The sequence below is a fragment of the Cebus imitator genome, unplaced genomic scaffold (assembly GCF_001604975.1).
Source record: "Cebus imitator isolate Cc_AM_T3 unplaced genomic scaffold, Cebus_imitator-1.0 Scaffold9, whole genome shotgun sequence".
NCBI lineage: Eukaryota > Metazoa > Chordata > Mammalia > Primates > Cebidae > Cebus > Cebus imitator.
Window position 1 is genome coordinate 11,035,398 of NW_016107324.1, and position 19,374 is coordinate 11,054,771.

The 19,374-nt window shown below is 40.2% G+C and overlaps 1 long non-coding RNA gene across 1 annotated transcript; it reads right to left on the reverse strand.

Annotated features, from left to right (window-relative positions):
* Window positions 1-408: 408 nt before the first annotated feature.
* On the reverse strand, window positions 409-4,161 carry LOC119473697. The gene is made up of 3 exons (XR_005202911.1): window positions 3,281-4,161; window positions 1,256-1,363; window positions 409-443 (listed from the first exon to the last, which is right to left on the reverse strand). It is a non-coding gene; the product is annotated as an uncharacterized LOC119473697 (long non-coding RNA).
* Between the last annotated feature and the right edge of the window lie 15,213 nt (window positions 4,162-19,374).

The window sequence follows — 19,374 nt, forward strand, 5'->3', positions numbered from 1 at the left end:
AGAATAAAACTACATGCTATAATTAAAATTTAACTTCCCAGTTGCCATCAATGTCGTCTGTGAAATCGAGACGAAACCAACTCAAAGTTGGTTTGGCATTTGTGAGATTCCTTCTTCTGGAATCCCATAAATTCTTTGTTACTAATAATTACTTACAGTTTAAGAGATTAGTCAGGTGCGGTGGCTCATGCCTGTAATCCCAGCACTTTGGGAGGCCAAGGCGGGCAGATCATGAGGTCAGGAGTTTGAGACCAGCCTGGCAAACATGGTGAAACTCTGTCTCTACTAAAGATACAAAAAATTAGCCGGTCTTGGTGGTGCACATCTGTAATCCCAGTTACTTTGAAGGCTAAGGCAGGAAAATCGCTTGTCCCCGGGAGGTGGAGGTTGCAGTGAGCAGAGATCGTACCATTGTACTCCAGGGTGGACAACAGGGTGAGACTCTGTCTCAAAAAAAAAAAAAAAAATTAGAACACACCAGGTAGTTTTCTAGATTTTACTATAACTTCTATATTTATTTGTGCTAAAGCCGTTTTGAGACAATAATAACAATAGTGAAAAAGAGACTAAGAAAACTAATTTTAACAACATAGGCTTCAGAAATATCAGGGCAGAAGAAAACCCTAAGATCGGTCTTCACATCTAAACAATCCTGTGTTAGTTTCTATGCCACATAGGAGGGAATTATGTAGTTCTCTTCCATACCTTACTCTTAACACAGGCTGGTGTAGATGTAAATTTGTATGCTTCTGTGGATAGACTACTTTATAGAAGAGTACTGTTATTCATTTCCTGCCCATTCTGCTATTCCTGAGAGATGTTTATTCTTATAATGAGACAGATGCTGAGGGGCGACAAGCTTATTGAGAGAAATTCAGTCCCCAGCATCTCAGCTGCTGGAGGTCAGGGTTGATGCTGCATTGGTGGCAGCTTCCAAGAGGTTCTGTGCCTTGCTGTTGTTTGTGTTAGAAATTATTTTTATTGCACATTTTCTGAAAACTGTTAAGAATCAATGAGCTTACAAACAACTCACCTAGAAAGCCCTGCAATACTCTATACAGGGAAAGTTGGGAAAAAGTAGTAGAATTCAGGACCCCTTATCTGACAAAAATGAACATTATTCTAGGAATACTAGAAAGAGAAGACTCTACCCAAAGATAAATATGGCAAAATGTCAGAGGGGCTGTGTCAAAAAAGAACGATTTTATTATAACAGATGCAAATGTGAAATGTGGAAGCTGCTATATTCCTTTACCAATGGCCAACTTTTTATCCTGAATTTGGACTCTTCCAGTTCTGGGTAGATCCCGTTTTTAATAAGGTAAGGGCTCAAAGTACAGCCAGTTTAAAGGCTGGAGTCAATCTGCAAGGACAGTGTGATAGGGATTGGTTTATTATGCTGGGTTCCAAGATACAGTGGGTTTGGGAGGTGATAAATACATCCATGTATACATAGAATTCCTGGTTGGTGGGAATGCTCTGGTACCCACTACTATGTCTGAGATGACTTCTGAAGATAAATTGGGATTGAGTTCAATAAATATTAGCACAGAAAAAAATTGACAAACTTTATTTTATATTATATAATTTAAAAGACATTATTCCAATATGTTTTCTTGAAGTATCCCCTACTACCATATCTGAGCCTTGTCATATCCCTCCTGGTGTCAGCATATCAAGCAAGAGTGAAGTTTTATTTTAGGCAATGGGAATATTGAACCCACGAATGGTGCATAGTGAGGCTTGTTTATTCTCTTCATTTGGGTAGAGTAAATTTTTTTTTTTTTCATTTCTTAGAGTTTTGCTCTTGTCACCCAGGCTGGAGTGTAATGGTGTAACCTCTGCCTCCCAGGTTCAAGCGATTCTCCTGCCTCAGCCTCCCGAGTAGCTGGGATTACAGGCACATGCCACCACGCCGGCTAAGTTTTTGTATTTTTAGTAAAGACAGGGTTTTATAATGTCGGACAAGCTGGTCTTGAACTCCTGACATCAGGTGATCTGCCCACCTTGGCCTCCCAAAGTGCTGGAATTACAGGCATGAGCCACTGTGTGAGTAAAATTTAATTAGTAGAATTAAAGATAAGCACTGCCACAGCTGGCTCTGCATCTTTCAGCATCCTTGGGAAGTACATAAGTCCTTGGGTAACCCACATTTGAACCTCAGTGAATCTTCAGGAGACTGCAGGATAACAGAGGTGGAGATGGGGTAAAACTATTCCAGCCCACAGCTACCCCAGGTATCGTCTGCTTTTGCTTCCATTAAGCTCTAAATATTCTGAGCCAAACTGAATGCTCTGGAATTCTGTAAAGAAAAAAAAATGTTCAGGTAACCTAGAGTAATACTGTCCCCCTGGAATTCTCTTTAATAGCTAACACAAGATCAAAGAGAACCTTTCAACCAAACGCCAATCCTCTGGGTCTACTGTGAATGTTTAAGAGTTCCCTGAGCTACCCTTGAGTTTACAGACAGACTAGCACTCACCAGCCTCCCCCTAAAATTAGGACTGAACGGCAGGCCAAGGATACTGAAGGGGTTCTCTAACATCCTTATGATGGTGGCTCCTGGAATACAGTGTACTATAAAGTTAGGCTTCCTTAAGAATAGCTAGTGATACTCAGGCAATGTTCCCAGGGTTAAATTAGACTAGATGAAAAGAACACCATAATTAGGGTACTTATGCTCTAGAAATTCAATAGGAAATTCTCCTGGGGTTCTCATGCTTTTACCTTGGTCTTCGCCAGAGGGTCAAAGTGCTAATTAAGGCTGGGCACAACGGCTCACACCTGTAATCCCAATATTTTGGGAAGCCAAAGCTGAAGGATTGCTTGAGGCTAGGAGTTAAGAAACCAGCCTAGGTAACATATCAAGTCTCTACAAATAAATAAATAAATAAATAAATAAATAAATAAATAAATAAAAAGCCAGGTGCAGTAACACGTGCCTGCAGTCCTGGCTACTTGGGAGGCTAAGGTGGGAGGATCGCTTAAGACTGGGAATCTAAGGCTGCAGTGAGCCACTGCTGCACTCTAGCCTGAGTGACAAAGTAAGACCCTACCTCTAAAAAAGAAAAAAAAAGTGCTTATTAAAACTAAAACTAGTAAGGAAATCCCTACATACATGTTCCAGATTCAATACTCTGGAAAAGGCAGGTAAATAACCATATTACATGCCTGATGGAAGTTTCAAGTTTTCTCAGTGGATCGGTGTCTGAGGCTCTGGCTTTCACTCAAAGCTTCACAAGTAGTTCTTATCACAAAATACACATAGCACCCATCATACTTCCTGCATTGATATCAAAATCACCAGACATCAAGAGTGGATTTCAGAGAGCATCAGTCTGCAATGTATGCACAGGTCAGTAGAGGCACCCCTGTCTGCTAACGAGAAAGATTATCAGGGTCAGGATGTGGGCAGCCACAAATTGAAGACCACTTGCTGCTCTGCTCATCAAACAACCCCAGAGATAGAAGGAGCAAGTTATTTTAATGTGGAAACCTGAATTTGGAAAATCAGGTAGTAAACCACCAGCCTCAGGTGAACTGAACAGTAGGGATGAATTTCTGTCACTGTGGACATTTCTTACAAGAAAGTTATCAAAAAAACTTTCTATATCCATCCAGAACAGAGTCTGGGAGACTCTGAAAAGTGTTTATGAAAATATTTGAGGTTGACAATAAAAATATATATAAGCTATTTACCATATCCACAAGAAATTTTCCTGCTGTAATCAGGGTTTCTGTCGCTTCTGGGCCCAAGATAATCTACATTAACCAGGTAATCTGCAAGAAAGATAGCAAAATAAACACAATAAAATGTATTGTCTCTTCTACGTAAATGAATTCCTAGAACTATACACTGGTACGATATGGGTCAGTTTACTAGCTGGGCACTACTTTTGCTTTGGTTTCAATCAATACCATTGGAATTTACTTTATATGAGATTCTTTCCCTGGCATTTCCTAAGGTTCCCCAGTGGGGAGATGGCTCCTTGAGCTGTCTTAAACTGCTTCATTGCTATTAACATAAAGAGTTAACTCAGTTTTCACTTGCAGACTATCACTCTGAGGTCATTTTCGGACTCACTAGCTATCTCAACATGTAGACTTTTTATCCAACCACAGAAGCAAAATCAGTTTTTTTCTTTCCTTTTGTTTTTTTTGAGACAGCGTCTCACTCTGTCACTCAGGCTGGAGTACAGTGGTACAATCACAGCTCACTGCAGCCTCAACCTCCAGGGCTCAAGCAATCCTCCCACGTTAGCCTCCCAAGTAGCTGGAACTACAGGCGTTCACCACCATGCCCAGCTAATTTTTTGTATATTTTGTAAAGACGGCTTCACCATGTTGCCCAGGCTGATTGCCAACTCCTGGGTTTAAGTGATCCTTCCACTTCAGACTCCCAAAGTACTAGAATTACAGGCATGAGTCACCACGCCTGGCCAAACATGTTTCTTTCTAAACTAATATTTTTCTTCCTTTATTGTAATGAAAGCCAAGACTCTTTGCTCAATAACCATGGCAGTAAATTACCAGACTACAGCAAGCATTCTAGAGAGTGAAGGAAAGACATGGTATTAACTACTCCTCTACACTGAATTATATGAAAGGATCAGAGAAACCTGTTTTGTTCTTCTATTTTTTAAATTCAAAATTGGCTTTTATTCACAAGTAGTTGCATAGGCCTTCTCATCAACATCACTGATGTTTCTAATGCCAGACACAGAATTGAAAAGGAAACAATAGTCAAGTATATAATATACATGAATAAGGGAATTTGTACTGACCATTTCTACCTAGGATTCTTTTTATTTATTATTTATTTTGAGACAATCTCGCTCTGTCACCCAGGCTAGAGTACGGTGGTACAATCTCTGCTCACTGCAACCTCCAACTTCTGGGTTTAAGCGATTCTCATGCCCCAGCCTCCTGAGTAGCTGGGATTACAGGTTTGTGCCACCATGCTCAGTTCATTTTTGTGTATTTTTAGTAGAGACAGGGTTTTACCATGTTGGCCAGGCTGGTCTCAAACTCCTGACCTCAGGTGATCTGCCCGCCTCGGCCTCCCAAAGTGCGGAGATTACAGGCATGAGCCACCATGCCCAGCCTTTCTCTGACTCTTAAGACTCCATCTTTTCATTCTTTGAACCCAAACAGAGAAAGATTCTGTGTGGCTTATTCATCATCTAATTCTTAACTAATGCTCTTTCTACTGATAAAGAAAATTGAGGGTTAACAGCATCAAAAGCCAATGTGTTCTTACATGGAGGCTACAGTCAATACCATATGGTATGGACAATAATGATAATAACTTACACGTCTAAGTCACTAGTATTTTACGAAGCACTTTCACAGCTATCTTATTTGCTCTTCTTAATACCCTGTATGGTAGACTGGAATTATTAGCCTAGCTTTTAAAGACAAGATTGAGGCTCAATGAGATTAAGTGACCCATCCAAGGTCAATCAAAAAGTGATAAAGACAAGAACTCAGGTCTTCTAACATGTAGTTCAGTGCATTTTCCCACTATACGATACTAATAAAATGTGTCTCTAATGAAATGGGCTCTCAGCTGCTAAATCTACCTTTGGAATTATCCAGTGCATGAGGCCTGTACTATAGACGATATGTGTCACACAGCCAAAGACAATAATTGATGAAACCTATGGAAAGAACCAGTGACAAAGTTCTATACTTTTCTCAATGGGTTAATTCTTTTAACAAAATAAAAAAGAAGTGCCATTATGTAAAGCAAAAACATTTTTAATGACTGTAGCACCTCTTCTTTTTCCTGTGACTGTATTCTTTTCCTCAAGTAATACTGAGGCTAACTTGCAGTTCTGAGTTAAATCAGTCTGGATGGATATGCTCATGCCTTGCTACTCAAGCTGTAGTGCATGGGTGGCAGACAGATAGTATAAACATAATTTAGGAGCTTGTTAGAAATGCAGATCCTTTGTAGGTAATGATAAGGGAGAAAAAATAATGCAGATTCTTAGGCCAGATTCTCACCCTATACCTATTGAATAAGAATTTTAATTTTAACAAGATTCCCCAAGTGACCTATGGGTACACTTGTTGGAGAAACACAATGTTAATACATATTTGCAGATATCTGCCAACCTTATACTGAAGAGGATGTCATACTAGCATGCTCTTAACAAACAAACAAAATACAAGCTCTACTCCAGAGTAAATGCATAGTGTAGAATGACAGAAATAATTAGTAGGTCAAAGGGTACGTGAAAACAGAAACATTTAACTTAGCCTCTGGCTAACTCAGGTAGTTCAAAAGACCATGAGATGTTGAAGTCATGCTGGTTACCATATTAAAACATACAGTCATTCCAAATAAATTGTTATAGTAGTATAAGCAGCAAATATAGGAAAACTTCCCATTTCACATCCCCCTTACAATCACAGCATTTTACCATCTATAAAGAGCTTACAGTCACCCAGCCACATATTTCTCTGCCCTGATCCTTTGAGGAGGTTTTAAAAAATTTGGTGGCCCCATCTCCAGAGGTCCTATTTGATTATCTAGGATAAGGGTCTTGGCTCCCATGATTTAAATTTGTAGCCAGGGTTAAAAACCAGTGCCTACTCAATTTCCTTCACTGTACAGATGAAGAAATTAGGGGGTTAATTAAAATAGTACCAATGTAGCATGTTTAAATAAAAATATTCATCAATAAGGAATGATTTATATAACCTGAAACTTGTTGACCAAGTGAGAGGCTTAACTGTTTCAACAAGTGTTTATTACCATTTACCCTTTTTATTCTTTCTTTTTTTTTTTTAAAGACAGAGTCTCGCTCTGTTGCCGAGGCTGGAGTGCAGTGGCAAGATCTCAGCTCACTGCAACCTCTGCCTCCCAGGTTCAAGCGATTCTCCTGCCTCAGCCTCCTGAGTAGCTGGGGTTTCAGGTGCGCACCACTATGCCTGGCTAATTTTTGGTATTTCTAGTACAGACAGGGTTTCACCATGTTGGTCAGGCTGGTCTCAAACTCCTGACCTCGTGATCTGCCTGCCTCAGCCTCCTAAAGTGCTGAGATTACAGGTGTGAGCTACTGCTTTTTTTTTTTAAGGAACTGTTTTTTGTTTGTTTTTTAACTCTGAACACGAGTTAACCTTCCTAACCTTTCTTTGGAAGAATTATTACCCAAATATTTACCCAAAGGAGCTGACATCGGCAAGTTTCAAAAGACTATAACTTGAATTAACATCGTTGACTTCTATTTTTTAACTTTTTCTTAACAGAAATTACTTTAGGATACATTCAAATAGAAGAGCTATTTTAAGTAGCTTACAAAATTAAAAACCAAACAAGGACCAAAATCTGAGGCAAATAGGAAGTGTGGTAATTTTTTTTTAATGACTGCACTTTTTTTGACACATCTCCCACCAAGGGGGGTGGTCTATTTCTTCCCCTCGGCACTGAGCAGGCTTGAGATTGTTTTAACCAATAGAGCAGGGCTCTGCAAACTATTTCTGTAAAGAGCCAGACAGCAAACATTTTACACTGCAAACCATACAATCTCTATTGCAACTAACTCACTCTGCCATTGTAGTGTGAATTGTAGTATGACAGTACATACATGATTGGACATGACTATGTTCCCATAAAACTTTATTTTCAAAAAAGACAGAGCAGATGGATTTGGCATTGGGCCATAGTTTGCTGATCCCTGCAACAGAATGTGGAAGAAGAGATGCTTTGTGACTTCTGAGAATCAGATATAAAAGGCCATGCAGCTCTGGGAACCTTCACTCTTAGGAAGTTCCCTCTTGGAGCTTGGCCACCGTTCTGACGAAAGTTCAAACCATAGAGAGAGGCCATATGTAAGTTCTGTGGTTAACAGCCACGGCGAGCCCAGCCTTTGTGTCATCCCAGCCCAGGCACTGGATCTGTGAGTGAAGAAGCCTCCAGATGGTTCCATTTCCAGCCTTTCAAGTCACTCCTCAGCATTTGAGTCATCCCAGCTGAGGCCTGGACAAAAGATCCATAACATGGAGCAGAGACAAAACATCCATACCATGCCCTATCTGAATTCCATAAAGATAATAAAATTGTTGTTATTTTATGTTGCTAGGTATAGAGGTGTGGTTTCTTTTGTAGAAATAGATAACTAGAACAGGGACTGACTAAAAATCTAAGAGCACACATTGAAGGCTAAAAATCTCACAAAAGGAAGTTGGAGTCAAATAATTCAATTGAAAATATTTATGCCTTTTTACTGCACTCTGGCCTGGGAGATAGAGGAATAGTCCATCTCAAAAAAAAACAAAAACAATGCATGGCATGCTGTAATGCTCTTTTTGTTTTAGAATAGTAGAGGTCTAGAAAGTTGTTTGCTTTTTTTTTTTTTTTGCTGTATTATGAAGGGAATTGAGGTAGAGAGGAGAGTTAGAAGGAATTTGGCTTCTCTATTTTATATCCTCAATTTTTACAACAAATGTACTGGTGTATTTTGAAATGTTTTTAATTAAAATTTGGAATTTCAAAATAATAAAATATGAATTCAAACTGCAAAAAAAAAAAATATTTATGCCTTTTTTCAAAAACAAGTTGTGCTTTATTTTTATTTTTTGGTGGTCTTTATAAATTAATTAAATGGTTTATAGAAATCTTGTCTCTGAAAGTGAAAAACAGTAGTTTGTTCCTTTTTTTTTCTGTTTGTCTATTTTGTATTTTTTCAATCAAATCTATTAAGAATTTGTACTCAAATTTGGGCAAGAACTGCTTCAGTGATTTTTGTATTTCTGTTTGGATAAAATACAACATTGGCTAACATTTTTAAGTTAAAACTATAAGCTCTCTATCTGGGTCTTGATATACTCTATCTGTGTCTGTGAATGTGTAATATTTTCTTACCTCTACATGATATTGACACAATATTTTTTTCTTAGTCACTTTGCCAGCCTGTACCTTCAGCCAGCAACGCACCGCTCCCCAGGCTGGACCTCGCTTGGCCATGCTACCTGCCGCTGGAGGCGCCCCACTCACTTGGCCCACCCCAGCTGAGTCTGGTTTGCATACCAGCTCAGCCCAAGGCTGTGCCAAGCACACCCCAGCAGACAGCCCCCTGTACTATACTCATCCCAGTGTTCGGTGGTTCCTTAGCTCTTGTCCTGCATCCAAGAAGAATGAGGATATGCTGACAGTTGAAGGGTAAGGGTGGGCAGAGAAGCCAATTTATGCTTTTTAAATGTCATCTATTTAAAGAAACTTGTAACATCTTGTTCAGATGAACAAACGAACACTCCAGTGTAGTAGTCAATCAAAAAGAATTAAGTGAAGATGAAATCAGGACACTGAAACAAAATTAAAACAAAAAATTCTGAAACAGGAACAAAAACATAAAGAAACACACAACAGCAAGACTCAGAAGCTCATTGCAGAAAAAGAGAGTGAGGAACAAGGTGAAAACATTTGACTTTTAACCCTTGAAAAGAAGAAAAACAAGTAACACTGAAAAACTTTATTTAAATGTTTATTCTTTTGAGAAAATAAAACCTACCTCTAGATGGACATAGTATGATTAAATCTGGGAGGGTCTCTTTACTCCTAATATCTTTCAAACACCAGATAAATTCTGGTGATGAGGTCCTGAGAAAGCCCTTTGAGACAACAGCATCTTTCCAACTGTTCTGTTGGAAAACAGCAGAATAGCTGCTAGAGATCTGTGAGAGCTGCCTTCAGGAAGAATGCCCCAGGAAGTGAGGGATTCATACTTCTTTTCTGTGATCACCGATGCTATGGTGGACATAGCAGAGGAAGAACACCAGTTCAGGGTGGTGTGGTTCATTGACGAGTCTCTGAACTGACAGAGAAATGTGTAAGCTTCCTGCCTCATGAAGCTGATGCAGACAGTTTGGTTGTGTGATCTCACACTACAAAAATTGAGAAATGGGGACTAACTGTGGAGTGCTATTGTGGCCAGGTAAACATTATGGCCAATAGATTTTCTTCAAAAATGGAGGTTGCCGCTTCAAGACTTTAATAGAAATATTCCCAAAGTATCTACACATTCTGCTCTTCCTGTGTCTTAAATATGTGGTTGGCAGGCCAGTCATGGTTGCTCACACCTGTAATCCCAGCACTTTGGGAGGCTGAGACAGGAGGATCACTTGAAGTCAGAAGTTCGAGACCGGCCTGGTGAACATGGTGAAACTTTTTTCTATTGAAAATACAAAAAATTAGCTGGGCATGGTGGTAACCACCTGCAATCCCAGCTACAGAGGAGGCTGAGGCAGGAGAATCTCTTGAACTCAGGAGGTGGAGCTTACAGTGAGTCAAGATCGTGCCACTGCACTCTAGCCTGGGTGACATATTGAGACTCTGCCTCAAAAATTTAAAAATTAAAATTAAAAAATTAAAAACTAAATATGTGGCTGGCAAAATCAGTGCCTACTATGGGAATATCTGTTGTATTATGAAGGATTGAGGAAGCTTGTTCTTCTATTCATCCATCACCACAACTGATTCTAGAACTTGACTATGTAATTTCTGTCCTTTCTCAGAACAACAAAGACAGGAATAATGAACTGAAGACAATTCGTCATTCTCAACGGATGGATAGGCATTATGCTTTTGAAATTTTACTGGATCTCCTGCCAGCATTTGTTTTATGTTTAGAGGTATAAATGGTCACACAAGTCTCAGATGACATAACTGTATAGCTAGCTGGCTGAGTGTTTGTATTGCGCAGTGTATTAATGTATTTTAATTTCTTTTTTTATTATTGTTAATAGAGACAGGATCTCACTATGATTGCCCAAGCTGCTCTCAAACCCCTGGGCTCAAGTGATCCTCCCATGCTGGCCTCCCAAAGTGCTGGGATTACAGGTGAGAGCCATCACTCCCGGCCTTGATTTCATTTTTTTTAATTGCTCTTAAAAATGTCCTATCTTACAAGAGGCTTTGGGAAAAAAATCTGTACGGGGAAAATCTCTGATCTTTTCTTTGCAACCAGCAGCTTCATGGTGGTATCATTAACACTAATGAAGTATTGGAAAATATTAAAACTTAACATGAATTTGAGGAAGGCATAAATCTGATAACCAAATTTGATATTCAAATAAAAGTCTCTGGGAAATTCTGCAGAGCTCAGCAAGGTAACTTAGAATCTCGGCTAACCTCTGAGAGTTTCTATAAGGAATCTGTGTGTTCCAACAGTGCAGCACATTACTCTGGAACTCAAAGATTTATTCTCAGAACAGTGCCTCATACCTCACAATGCTGATCTCTGGCACCTTCTGTCATGGGACAGCTCAAATTTAACACATCGGAAAAACACCAAGCTGACTTTAACTGAAGTGACTGAGCCAATCTTAACATGCTCTCAGCCAATTTCATTGTTGGAGAATCAACTGGGAACACAGAGAGAAAGAAGCAGAGCTTCCATCCGCATTTTTGAGGCTCTCCATCTGCCTGACATCAATAACCTAATGTTTACACATTGTTGAAAGTCCTGTGTATTCTTCCTATAATGAAGATTGAGAATGAGCACTATGAAAGTAAATGAAAGCATCTCAAATTATAGCTGAAAAGAACTTCGTAGATAACTTTGTTTTGCTTAACATAAATTTTGATATAAAACATGATCTGGATTTAACTGTAGGTGCACATATCAAACTCTATACAGCAAATAAGAACTTCCTACAGGTGATTCAGAAATCATCAAAAATACCTCAAAGGATGTTTTTTACATTTATTTTTTGTTTGTTTGTTTGTTTTTGAGATAGAGTCTCTGTTGCCCAGCCTAGAGTGCAGTGGTGTGATCTCGGCTCACTGCAACCTCCACCTCCTGGGTTCAAGTGATTCTCCTGCCTCAGCCTCCCCAGTAGCTGGAATTACAGGCTTGTACCACCACGCCCAGCTAATGTTTTCGTATTTTTAGCAGCGAAGCAGTTTCACTATGTTGGCCAGGCTGGTCTCAAACTCCTAACCTCAACTGATCCACCTGCCTCAGCCTCCCAAAGTGCTAGGATTATAGATGTGAGCCACTGCGCCCAACCCTCCAGCCTGGGCAACAGTGCGACACTCTGTCACGAAAACAAAACAAAACAAAACAGTTTTCTTCTATATTTGCTATTTGGAGGAAAAAATGGAAGACGTACGTCAGTCAGTCACTGAATGTCTTTGCCGACAGGCCTCAGATTGAATACACTAGCCATTGATAATCTGCCTGCTCTGTTTAAACAAGCACTGATTGCTCACACCTTGAAGATCCTTGTTTCTGTTCCTCCAGAAGATAGCATTAAAAGTGCTGAATTCCATATCTGCATACTCTCTGGTGCTGGCATTCTGGAACTGTTTTTTTATTTTATTTTTTAAATTTTATTTATTTATATATTTTTTTGAGACAGACTTTCACTCTGTCACCCAGGCTGGAGTGCAGTGGCACAGTCAGAGATCACTGCAGCCTCAATCTCCCAGGCTCAAGCGATCCTCCCATCTTGGCCTCCTGAGTAGCTGTGACTACAGGCACATACCACCATGCCTGGCTAATTTTTGTATATTTTGGTGAGATGGGTTTTTGACATATTGCCCAGGCTGGTAGAATTGTTTTAAAATAATTTCAGACACAGCATTTAGTATCATTGTGGATCCAGTACTTTGAAATTAAGTTAGTTATCAGTACTTTGAAGGAATAAATTTTGGGTAGGAGTAGGAGGAATGAATACATTTTATAAAATGTCATAGTGAATCTGACAACTCACCTTTCCCTAGTAGGACTTTTATGGATACTGTTAAAAACCTATAACGCACAGTTGTGGGAACTACCAGAGAGTGAGAGAAGCAGCTCACCCAACAAGGGTGTCTTTGTAAGACTGATCTTTATCAAGGGACCCTGAAAGAACAAGTTTGAATGGAAGAGACTAGCATCGTTGGTCTCCTTCCGCTTGTTGCTGTTTGTACTGCTTTGTTGAGCCGATGTCTTCCCAAGTCATAAGCTTTTTATCAGGTTTTAGTTTCATGGTCAAGACAGAATCAGAAGCCCTGGATTCAGACAGCTAATGTGTCTGGTCTCTTCTTTTTTCATAACTATGTCTACCTCATCTAGACTCAAAATCAAAACCTGAAAAACTGGCTATAACAAATGTTTTGTGGTTTATCTATAAATATGATAGAAAATATGGCTATTATTGGCCGGGTGCAGTGGCTCACGCCTGTATTCCCAACACTTTGGAAGGCCAAGGCGGGCAGATCACAAGTCGGGATTTCAAGACCAGCCTTGCCAACATAGTGAAACCCTGTCTCTACTAAAAATACAAAAAAAAAAAATAGGCGGATGTGGTGGCAGGCACCTATAATCCCAGCTACTTGGGAGGCTGAGGCAGAAGAATCATTTGAACCCGGGAGGCGGAGGTTGCAGTAAGCGAAGATTGTGCCACTGCACTCCAGCCTGGGCAACAGTGTGAGACTCTGTCTCCAAAAAAAAAAAAAAAAAGCCGGGTGTGGTAGCTCATGCCTGTAATCCTAGCACTTTGGGAGGCCGAGGTGGGTGGATCACCTGAGGTCAGGAGTTCAAGACCAGCCTGGCCATCATGGTGAAACCCCATATTTTTTTAAAAAAAGAAAGAAAATATGGCTGTTATTATTAGTTAGAAATATCAATTTTGTACAGCTTATTTCAACCTAAATAAAATGTGAACTTATAAATTTTTGTTTTAAAAAACATTTCTTTATTGAGCTCTACTATCAGAGTTGCTACTGAGAAGTCAGATACCATTCCAATTCTTTATCCTTTCCAGTGATTTTATTTTCCTCTCTATTAGGTTCTTTCTGTCTCCAATGTTCTGACATTTTATAATAATGTGCTTCGGAGTGGATCTTTACTTTGCCTGTGATGCTGGTCCCTTGAAATTGGGAATTCATGCTCTTCATTTCTTTGTAAGATTGCTGAATTATTTCTTTTTTATTTTCTTTCTCTGAGTTTAGTTATTGTCTAAAGACTTAGAATCAATAGAAAGAAATGTCTGGGTTAAGATAAGGGGTTGTGGAGACCAAAGTTTTATCATGCAGGTAAAGCCTCCAGGTAGCAGGCTTCAGAGGTAATAGACTGTAAATGTTTCTTATCAGACTTAAAGAGTCTGTTCTATCAGTAATTCCAAAAGGGAGGAGGGTAGAATAAGGCATGTCCAACACCACTTCCCATTATGGCCAGAAGAGTTTTTCAGGTCAACTTTGGAATGCCCTTGGCCAAGAAGAGGGATCCATTCAGATGGTTAAGGGGGGCTTCAAATGTTATTTTTGGTTTACAGAAGGTTGCCAGGCACATCCATTTAAACTGCTGTGGTGCAGAAGTGATTTCTCTTTTTGTTGCTATCCTTACTTTTACACCTAAATTTTGGCCAACTAATGGATACTGAAAATATAAATAGAGTATACAGATTCCAATGATGAGTTACTTTGTTGATAAAGAAGCTTGTAAGTTAAAAAAAAAAAAAAGAAGTTTGTAGGTGAAGTGTTAGCAAAAACCTTTTCTTTCCTACATGAAAATTTGACTTTTGGACAACTTTCTACCTCTTTTCAACTGGCAACCTGATAAGGACTGTGATACTGTGATATAATAAGAAATATTTTTTGGTCTTCATCTCCAGTTTCTGGTTCAGAGATTCTAAAATTCTTGTAACTTCCTGAGTGACAGGAGTGACAGGAGCATTTTTTGTTAAAATGGTTGGTTTTCATCCCTGATTCCGGGCACAGAGCTTCTAAAACCCTTGGAATTTTCTGAGTAATCGAGGTGACAGGAGCATCTTTTGTTATTTACAACACGCTCCTTTCGAGGGTACATGAATTATATTAATTAGATGACTGGTGGCTGGAAGCCCATAGATAGCTTCAGGATGGGCACTGGTTGCCAGAGGAACCAAACATGTGATTAGAGGATTGGAGCTTTCAGCCCTACTCACCACTGACGGAAGGGAGAGAAAAGCTGGAGGGAGAGAAAAGCTGGATTGAGTAAATCACCAATGGCCAGTGATTTAAGCAATTACGCCTATGCAATAGAACCTCCATAAAAACCCTAAACAAAGGGCTTCAGAGAGCTTCTGAGTTGGCAAACACACTGAGCCGCTGATGAAGCCATCCCCACAGGGCTGACAAGGATTTCATACTGAGTTCTGGGCAGAAATTTCATTATAATTAAGCCTTAATCAGGCTGCACTTTGGCTCACTTCCTTGTTGCTGAAAGTCAATAGCACTGGATACTGTCCATTTGCATCCCCATTGTTCCTATAGACAGGATCACCAATGTTAGAATCATATGGCTTTTGTTTAAAGGTTGCTTAAGATGTTTTCAGATCCCAAACTCCAGTGACACCGCTGACACCAACCAGTTTGAAGACCCCCACAGAGAAATAGAATCAGCATGAGAATACAGCTTCTTTATCTTTCTGTCCCATGACTTTACCCTGCATTCTTCAACCAATCAATAATCTTCACACTTAAGCCTACTCTAAAACCCTTAAAATCTCTAGCCCCAGGCTGGGTGTGGTGGCAAACGCCTGTAATGCCAGGGCTTTGGGAGGCCCAGGCGAGTGGGTCACCTGAAGTCAGGAGTTCAAGACCAGCCTGGCCAACATGCTAAAACCCCCATCTCTACTAAAAATACAAAAATTAGCTGGGCATAGTGGTAGGCATCTGTAATCCCAGCTACTCTGGAGACTGAGGCAGGAGAATCGCTTGAACCCAGAAGGTGGATGTTGCAATGAGCTGTGATGGTGCCACTGCACTCCAGCCTGGGGATAAGAGTGAAACTCCAGCTCAAAACAAAAACCCCACAAAATCCCTAGCCCTAGACTCCTTGGGGAGATGGAGTTGAGGTTTCCTCCCATCTCCTAGTTTGGAGACCCTACAATTAAACCTCTTTCTCTGCTGCACCCTGGTATCTCTGCCTAGTGACTTGCTGTACACAGAGGGCAATGGACCTGCTGCAGTTACACTGAAAGGGTGGGGTGCCCAGGGAGAGCACTGGAGCTCTGCACATCTCTCCTGTTTCACATCTTGTCCTCTGCCTGTTCATCTTTATCCTTTATAATATCCTTTATAAATAAACTGCTAAATGTTAAGTATAATGATTTCCTGAGTTCTACAAGCCCTTCTAGCAAATTATTGAACCTGAGAAGAGGGTCATGGAAACCCCCAATTTATAGCCATTAAGGCAGAAATATGGGAGGCTCAGACTTGTGATTGGCATCTGAAGTCTTGTGGATTCAGTACTTTGAAATAAGTACTTGTCAGACTGGGCCCTTTCACCTGTGCCATCTGATACTAACACCAGGTAGCTAGTGTCAGAATTGAATTGAATTGAATTGTTGGACACCCAGTTGGTTTCTGGAGAGAAGGAGAATTTGATGGTTGGCACAGGGGAAAAACCACATATTTGGTGTCAGACATGTTCTATGAGTAAAAAATTGATCATAGTAATACAGTTGCCCTTTGAACAAGTTGGGCATAGCCCAAAATATGCCATTTTGGCATATTGATTATTTTGAGCTAAAGGCAATTGAGAACCAGCTGACTCCAGGAAAGCTCTTTACCTCCCCCCTCAACTATCCAAAATAAAGTCTAAATTTCCCTTTTGTAAAGGAATTTTATATTTACAAAGGAAATTTTCATTAGTAAAAATGTCTGTATAAGGAAGAGAGCTACTCTCTGTGTCTGAAAGACTTAGCTGCATAAGGCAAACTTTGTATGCCACACATTTCCTCTTCTCCCTTTCCCATGATTTGCCTCCCCCTCAACAGAAGCCTCTAAACCCCTATTTCTTTCTGTAGCTCAAGATGATATGTAAGTCTCAATCATCTGTCTGCCTCCTTGAGTTTCATATTTTTGTGAAATTCCCATGAATATGTATGTAATTAAAACTGTTCTTCTCCTGTTAATATGTCTCTCAATTTAATTCTCAGGCAGTCACAGAACCTGGAAAGGTAAAAGGAAGCATCTTTTCTCCCCTACAATTATCTTGTGAATATGAATGTTGAATCCAGATTAAGAAGACTGTGAGGCCAGGCACAGTGGCTCACACCTGTAATTCCAGCACTCTGGGAAGCCGAGGCAGGTGGATCACCTCAGGTCAGGAGTTCAAAACCAGCCTGGCCAACATGGTGAAATCCCACGCCAGTCATGGTGGTGCATGCCTGTAATCCCAGCTACTCAGGAAGCTGAGGCAGGAGAACCACTTGAGCCTGGGAGGCAGAGGCTGCAGTGAGCTGAGGTCGCACTACTGCATTCCAGCCTAGGAGACAGAGTGAGGCTCCAACTCAAAAAAAAAAAAAAAAAAAAAAAAAAAAAAAAAAAAAAAAAAAAAAAGCAAAAAGCATTAATTATAGGAACAGTGTGAAAAAGAGGTAAGAACGACCCCTAGGCTGACCAAAGCCCATGTGCCACTGCATCCCCATTCACCACTGCATCCCCACAGCCAGCACCTACATGTTGCCACCATTGCCACCAATGCCCAAGAGAATGGCTGAAGGGAATGCCAAAGAAGATAAGGCCAAGACAAAGGACAAACCACAGGGAAGATCCATAGGCTGTCTGCTAAGCATGCTCTCACAAAGCCAGAGCTGATGCCTAAAAATGCCCCTACAAAGAAGGGAGAGAAAGTATCCAAAGGGGAGAAGAGCCAATGCTGACAAAGAGGTGAATAAGCCTGCAAAAAATGAAGATGTCAGAATAGAGAGGGCACAGAAAACTGAAGGTGCTGGAAATCTCAAGTGAAGTGTGTGCATTTTTTATAAATCTGTACTTCTGGTGACTATCCAGTTTGAAATACTATTACAGCCCAATGGATTCTTCTTGCTCACTGCACAGAAAAGCCCATACAATAAGACAGCAGTGTTGCAGTAGAGAAAGAGTTCAATTATTGCAAGGCAGCTGAGTGGATGGACAGGAGACATTTCTCAAATCCACCTCCCTGAAAGCTTGGAAGCTAGGGTTTTTAAGCACAATTTGGCAGGCAGGGGGCTAGGGAATGAGTGCTTCTGATTAGCTGAGAATGGAATCGAATCATAGGCATGTCCAAAACAATATTTATTTGTTGAGTCAATCTCTGGGTGGGGAGTCACAGGACTGGTTCAGTTAGTTCCCTGGTATGAGTCACAGGTCCAGGTGGACTCAGCTAGTTGCCAGAATGCAAAAGTCTGAAAAATATCTCAAAAACTAATCTGAGGTTCCACAATAGTAAATTATCTATAGGAGCAACTGAGGAAGTTACAAATCCTGTGATCTCTAGCTACATCACCTCTGAGCAGTAAAGAATTATAGAAAAACCAAGCTAGGGAACAACAGCTGGTTATTGTTTAACCATGCACACATTTTAGCAAAATTCAGGTCCCTCCCATAATCTTAACCTTGTGGCCTTTCATTAGCCTTACAAAGGCAGTTTAACTCCCCAGATGGGGTCAGTTTGGGGAGGGACTGTTACCATCCTTTCTTCAAAGTTAAACTATAGGCTGGCTGGGTGAAGTGGTTCATGTCTGTAATCCCAGCACTTTGGGACATCAAGGTGGGGAGATCACTCAAGCCCAGGAGTTCAAGACCAGCCTGGACAATACAGTGAGATTCCATCTCTACAAAAAATTTAAAAACTATCTGGGTGTGTTGGCACATGCCTGAGTCTCAGCTACTTGGGAGTCTGAGGTGGGTGGATCACTTGAGCCCAGGAGGTTGAGGGTGCTGTGAGCTATGATGGTACCACTGCACTCCATCCTGGGTGACAGAATGAGACTCTGTCTAAACAACAACAACAACAACAAAACAAAACTATACCCTAAATTCCTCCTATAGTTAGCTTGGCCTATGCCCAGGAAGAGCAAAGGCAGTTAGCATGTGAGGTTAGAAGCAAGATGGAGTCAGGTTAGATTTCTCTCACTGTTATAATTTTTGCAAAGGAGGTTTCAATACGATTTTTTATGAAGTTTTATAAAAATGCAGAATGCTATTTTACTTTTTTTAAAGTTATGTTGTTAGGACACTAAACACTTTATTTTACAGGGAGAAAGGGGTATATGTCACTAATAGAATGTCTCTGAATCTGGATTGATTGACGTGAGGAAACAACGTCAATCTGAGTGGCAGTTCCATTTGTAGATGGTGGATCTTCAGATATATTCTGCCATTTTCATTTCATTTCCTGAAAGTCAGGGTCTGTTTGTAAAAATGTGTTAAATAACATGCTAAATGTGGAATGTCAACCGTCAGTTGAAACTTTCCCTATTCAGAGCATCAAAGATTTCATTGGTTTTTATAGTGGCTTTCTGATTTTGATGGTCCACTGAAGGAGGAAGTTTGAACGTTGTTGTATGCTATTAGCGATGGTCTGCCCATGTCCTGCCTGAAATATCATAATTGTTTATGAAGAGTAT